Raw genomic sequence first — 6,008 nt, 5'->3', positions numbered from 1 at the left:
ATATATATGTATGTATAATATATATAATATGCTATATATATAATATATATAAAACTTCTTGCTATTATAAGATCTATGTGTGTTTGTTGCCAAATTTTGGAAAGGTACAGGAAAGAGTTGTTTTATATTTAATGCAGGAGAATGTAAATTCCAGACTTATGGTGCCCCCCCACGCCCCCTGTTTGGGTAAAGTTCTGAGTTCCCTGGTGCCCACCGACCCCTTCAGCCTTCTCTTCTGAGACTCCTCGCCACCTCCCCACCCCTGGCTCCCTGCAGCTGCAGTCATGTACCCCACTGTACTCTGAACTACTGCAGATGCTGCTCTTCTGCAGGACTGCCTTTCCTGCCCCTCTCCCCTGACCTGTCCTACTTACCTTGTCGACTCAACTCCCTCATCACTGTTCCCTCAGCATGTCACACATACCTGCAAGTGACCCGGATCACTGCGTCTGGGACAGTGGGAGAGGGAAGCTGCGTGACTAGAGCGCAGCACTGATTTCACCTCTCACCTCTGCACAGCCTCAGAGACTCCCCAGTGTCTGAGCCCTGTCATTCAGGGTTGGCATCTGCATGCCCTTGTTGTGACAGCTAGCGCAGAAATGGGCAACTCAGAAAGATCTTTCTCTTCCTTTTTCCTTCCTCCAGTCTTGTTCTCTCTACTTGGGAAGCCAGATGCTTTGGAGTTTAATTACACGCTGCAGTTGGAAGCACAGACTGTCAGAGCTGGAAAGGAAGGGCCTTCCTATAAATAATAGCTACCAGCATTTATTGAGCACTTACTCTGTGCCAGGCCTGCTTCCAGGCATTACCTCGTGTAACCTTCCCAACAGTTCTAAGAGGCAGGCACCTTCGTCATTCCTGTTCTATGGGGAGGGAAACTGAGGCACAGCGAGCCTACAGGGCATTCCCACGGTGCTGAGCGGTATGCGGTGGCAGAAAATATTAGCTGGTTTTAGAAAACAATGGGTCCACTGTCAAGTGCTGCAAACTATATGCCCTGGAAAGTTCACTATGCATAGCAACACACTAAAGGTCCTGAGAAGTCCTGTGGCAAAAACCCTGTTAGGTCAGTATCTCTTCTGTCACAGGCCTCACAGAACCCCTGATCCCAGAATGCAGACATTAGCCAACCTTCTCGTACAAACGGGATCACAGAGGCCCAGGCAGTGCTATAGGACCCCTTGTTCTCTGCAGCCCAGAGGAAGCACAAAGCAGGGCAAGGCAGACAAGGCCAACCTATCTGCCTCTGTAAATAAGGCTTTATAGAACACTATCTGTTCAAAGCCCCTTGATTTATAGATGAGCCCAGAGAGGATGGTTGACTTATCCAAAGCCACGTAGCCAAATAGGGGCAGAGACAACAATAGATCCCAGGTCTCTGAAGTCCACGTGGTCTCCAAAACACCCATCAGACAGGTGGCAGTGGTTGGGGTGAAGTCCCTGCTCCCCGCTGTGGAGCACCTGCACAGGCACTGCCCTCTTTCCATAACTGGCGCGTTTCTCCTACAGCTTTGGATAAAGCCACTCTGACCTGAGCTGCCTTCCATCTTCTGTGGGTAAAGGGAACAGGGGCTAGAGCCAGCCAGTTGTGTGGTGGTTTGGACAGCTGGACCCCACATAACAGACTGGGCCTGGCAGTTTGAAAAACATGCCAGGGACATGTGTGTATGTGGCCCAAATCCCAAGAAGGATGGAGGAGAAGGGATTGCGGCAGGATTGCACCCCTGCAGGGGTACTTTCTCACTTCCTCTCTCTGTCTGTCTGCCGCAAGTACACACGCCATATAGCAAATTTTTAAAAAAACGAAAACACAGACGGGGCCAACTCCCCAGCCCCATGGGGCAAAGTCTGAATAGGGCAACCCGTGTTTATTTTAATTCTATACCAGATGCAGTAAAACGTCATTAACTTCTCCTCCGTTGATTTGCAATGGGAGATCATTTGGACAGGAACTGGGCAGAGGGCAACCTTCGTCCTCTCCAGGAAGAGTTTGCCAAACAAATGAATAGTGTAAACAGGACCCTAGGCGGGTTGTTTGAAACCACTTCAGAAGATAAATGATGATCGAGGGCTTTGGGGCCTCCCTGAAGTACACTGTCATAGGATGGTCATCTAGTTCCAGGGGGTGGTAGTGTTCTACAGATGAATATGCGAATAAAATCATTCGCATCTCTTTATTAAAATGACTCATGCAAAGAGCACTTCATTAACCTTGTTTCAAATGTGAACAATTTAAAATATCTGCAGGAAAAAAAAAAAAAAGAAAGAAACACACACACACACACTGAAGGAAAAAATATCCACAGATGTAGACATTCTAGTTTCCATCCAGCCAGCCAGCAAGGGGTCCTGATGGAGGAGGTTTCTTCCACCTCTGGATTTGGGAGAGGGGATTTCTTACAGACCCTGATGGCCACGGCATGCCAGGGAGCTAGAGTCATCTGGAAACAGCTGTGGGGCAGCAGGGCATAAAGCCCCTGGGTGGCAGCTCTTCCTGGGGCAGCCAGACCGCCCAGATGGCCCTTTCAGGGCTGGGAGCTACAGACTTGTCCCTGAGGTAGAGGGAGGGTAAAAATAGTCCCGTGTGGGTGGCAGCTGGGCCCAGAGGCACTAGCTTCCTCTTCTCTGGAGCTGGGGGAGCCAGCCCAGTTGACAGCTGCCTGTTAGGTTCCTAGGGCCCCTCCCAAGTCCTCAGGTCTAAGGGGGCTTTCTAATAATGAAATATTCCCCCACACTTTCTTCCACTCTCCACACACCAAGTGCTGGAAAGAGTTCGGACTTGGTTGTAAGGCAGCTAAGGGATTAAATTGTGACGGTGCCAATTACCTACCAGTCCTGTGACCTCAGGCAAGATTTTTTTCCTTGCTGAACCTCGATTTCCTCATCTGTCAAATGAGGCTAATGACTTACTTCTACAAGGTGTGCTGTGACAATTAAACAACGATAGCCAGTACATATCACTCTGCAGCCTCACTCTCCTGTCCCTTTCTATTCCATGAGTTGCTCCCCTTCTAGCACATTCCTCAAGAGTGGCTCTGAGGCAAACCAGAAGCCATGTGAGGGAGGAATCTTGGAGGCTGATGCTCTCTGCCCCCATCAAGCCCTCAGTGACTGTGGCGTGCCCAGTACCCTAACTGCAACCTCCTGGCTGCCCTGAAGGAAGAGCCGCCCAGCTCAGCTGCGCCTGGAGTCCCGGCCCTCGGAATCCATGGAGATAAGAGATGTTTCTGAGTTTTAGGGTATTTGTGATGCAGCAAGAAATAGCTAACACACTCACCTTTCGGGATTATTATAAGACACATAGCCAGCAACCCAGCTCACTGGGGCAGTGGCTCCAGAAAGGGCCAAGGGAGAAGCAGGAGGAGGGGCACTGGGCAGGGAGTGGGTGGTGAGTTCAGGCCAGGCAGGTCCTGCACCTGAGACCATATATGCAAACGGCCACCAAAAAGGCAGTGTATCGAAATGGACCCCTAACCCGAAACCTGCAGCAGCAGCCCAGGAAGCCATTCTACACCTCCTGTACAATGTGCCCCAAATGGCTGGGCTTGATCAAGGACTGACAGCACCCCAATGTAGGACAAACAGGAGAAAGCCAGGTATGTTCCCCTAATCAATCACAGAGGAGGCCCCTCTTCCAGTGAGCCGCCTGTTGCTCTCCCAGGCCAATGGCATCCCATCATGGTGGACCTACTTTGATTTTTTTTTTAAGAGAGATTTTTACTATGGGGGGCATGTGCTTGCCAGAGAAACAGAAAGTGAAAAATCACCCCCCGGGGGGATGGCCACGCCACAATCCCTTCTCTTCCACTCTCCTCTTGAGATCTTGGACATGCGCGCACACACCTGGCACACACACTGGGTCTAGGACTTGAACTGCAGTCAACTATGTGAGAGTCCAGTAATGCAACCATTATACCATCTGCTAGTCCCTTGATTTTTTTTTTTAAGACAGATTTTTGCTAGAGGGCACATGCACTCACCTGCAGGAGACAGAGAGAGAGACAGAGAAAGTGAGAAATCACCTCCGGGGGAGTGGCCACTTTATAGTCCCTTTCCCTCTATTCTCCTCTCAGGATTTTGGACACACACACACACACACACGCACACACACACACACATGCTGGGTGTGAGTTTCAAATTGTGGGGTCTGGGACGTGAACCATGGTCGACCATGTGGGGGTCCAGTGCCTTAACCACTATGCCACTTGCTTTGATCTTTGATTTTTCCAGTATTGGGGAGCCATGCAGATGGCATGCATCACTGGACTCCCACACGGCCTACCACAGTTTGAGTCCCAGACTCAGTAGCTTGAAACTCACGCTGGGCACATGTGCATGCAGCCCAAGATTCTGGGAGGAGAATAGAGGAGAAGAGATTGAGGAGTGGCCATCTCCCCTGGGAGGTAATTTCTCACTTTCTCTCTCATTTTCTCTGTCTCTTTATCTTTCATGCTCATCCTAAGGCAAAAACTTCTCCAAAAAAAAAAAACAGATTTTTCCACTATCAAACTCCCACTCTTCTGCCTGTCTTTGTATCTATGCCCAAAGTGCCACAGCTGATTCCCTCGCTATAGCAAGATCTGAGTAAACAGCCATTACTGTTCTCCTTTGGGTGGTCTTTGTTTACTTCCACAAGCCCAAGTTCTCTCTCTCCCGTCGTACTCCCAGATCAAAGGCAACATCTCTGTCTCCCATTTCACTCCCCATCGCCCACACCAACCACGGACTGATGGAAGAGGACAAGAGGGAATAATGAAGAGGTGGGGAGCAGGACAGATGCAGGCTCAAATTCTGGCACTGATGCTTAGGAAGTCAAACACCCCGAGCCTCTGTTTTCTCATAGTAAGGGGACAGTCTAGTGGCAATGCAAAGGCTGGTGTGAGAAGTCAGTGAGGTCAAGGATCTAATGCACTGAGCACACGCAATGGGCACTTACTAAAGGAAAGGTCGGCCATCACACCAGAGAGGGCGCTCTTCTTCCCCACCAGGCAGGAGTGTTAAAGCGGTACATTTCTGGAGGGTGATTTAGTACACCATCGTTTCTGCTTTTGTAGGTCTTTTTTTCAAAATGTAATCTAAATATAAATTACAGTTTCTACTCAAAGACCTTGTTACAAGGCTCTTTGTGGTAATATTATAATATCGTTTCTTTTCTTTTTCTTTTCTTTCTTTTTTAGTTTGCTATAGGATGTAAACGTGTGCTGGAAAGAGACAAAAAGGGGGGAGAGAGAGAACATAAGAAAGTACTCCCCAGGGTGGATGACCACACTGCAATCCCTTCTCTTCCCCTCTCTCCGGATTTGGGGCACCCAAACACACCTAGTGTGTTTTTCAAGCCACTGGGTCTGGGACTTAGCCACACAGTCTGCCATGTGGGATCCAGCACCTCAACCACCACACCACCGAGCTGGCCTGGTATTACTGTTTCTGGTGGAAAAATAAACAAACAAATAAGAAAGAAAGAGGAGACAACTCAAATATCCCATAACAGGAACCTTGACTAAATAGATTGTAGTAGCCCGAACCGTGGAACACCATTCCTACACTAAAACTGGTGTAGCCGAGAGGTTCCAGCCCCACCTGGGACCTGCTAGGGACGTACATTCTGGGGTCCCACACCACATCCACTGATTCAGAATCTGGAAGAGGCAGCAATCTGGATTTTAACCCTCCAGGCACTTGAGCCACAGTGGTAGGAGATTACACTAGCACAGATACATTGCCAAGTGTTGCAAGACTGCAAAGCAACATGCACAGGAAGTTTGCCTGGATAGTGCCCCCGCAATGCCTACGTGTGGTGGGATGTCCACACACCAAAAGGCCTAGAAGAGCCTGTACCGAGGTGTTAACAGCAACATTCCCATGCCTATGCTTTTGTAAAAAGGAAAAAGAACCCTCCCACCAACTTATTTTTTAATTTCAAAAAAAGGGGGGAGGGCGGGGTGGGAATGGAGAGCACTTTCCAAGACAGCGTTCAACTGAGGAAAAGTTGGGAGTTCTCAGCAGGA

This window comes from Tupaia chinensis, unplaced genomic scaffold, assembly GCF_000334495.1.
Source record: "Tupaia chinensis unplaced genomic scaffold, TupChi_1.0 Scaffold000624_1, whole genome shotgun sequence".
In the NCBI taxonomy this organism is placed as follows: domain Eukaryota; kingdom Metazoa; phylum Chordata; class Mammalia; order Scandentia; family Tupaiidae; genus Tupaia; species Tupaia belangeri.
The sequence above is the reverse complement of the archived record's forward strand: the minus strand, read 5'-3'. Positions refer to the sequence as shown.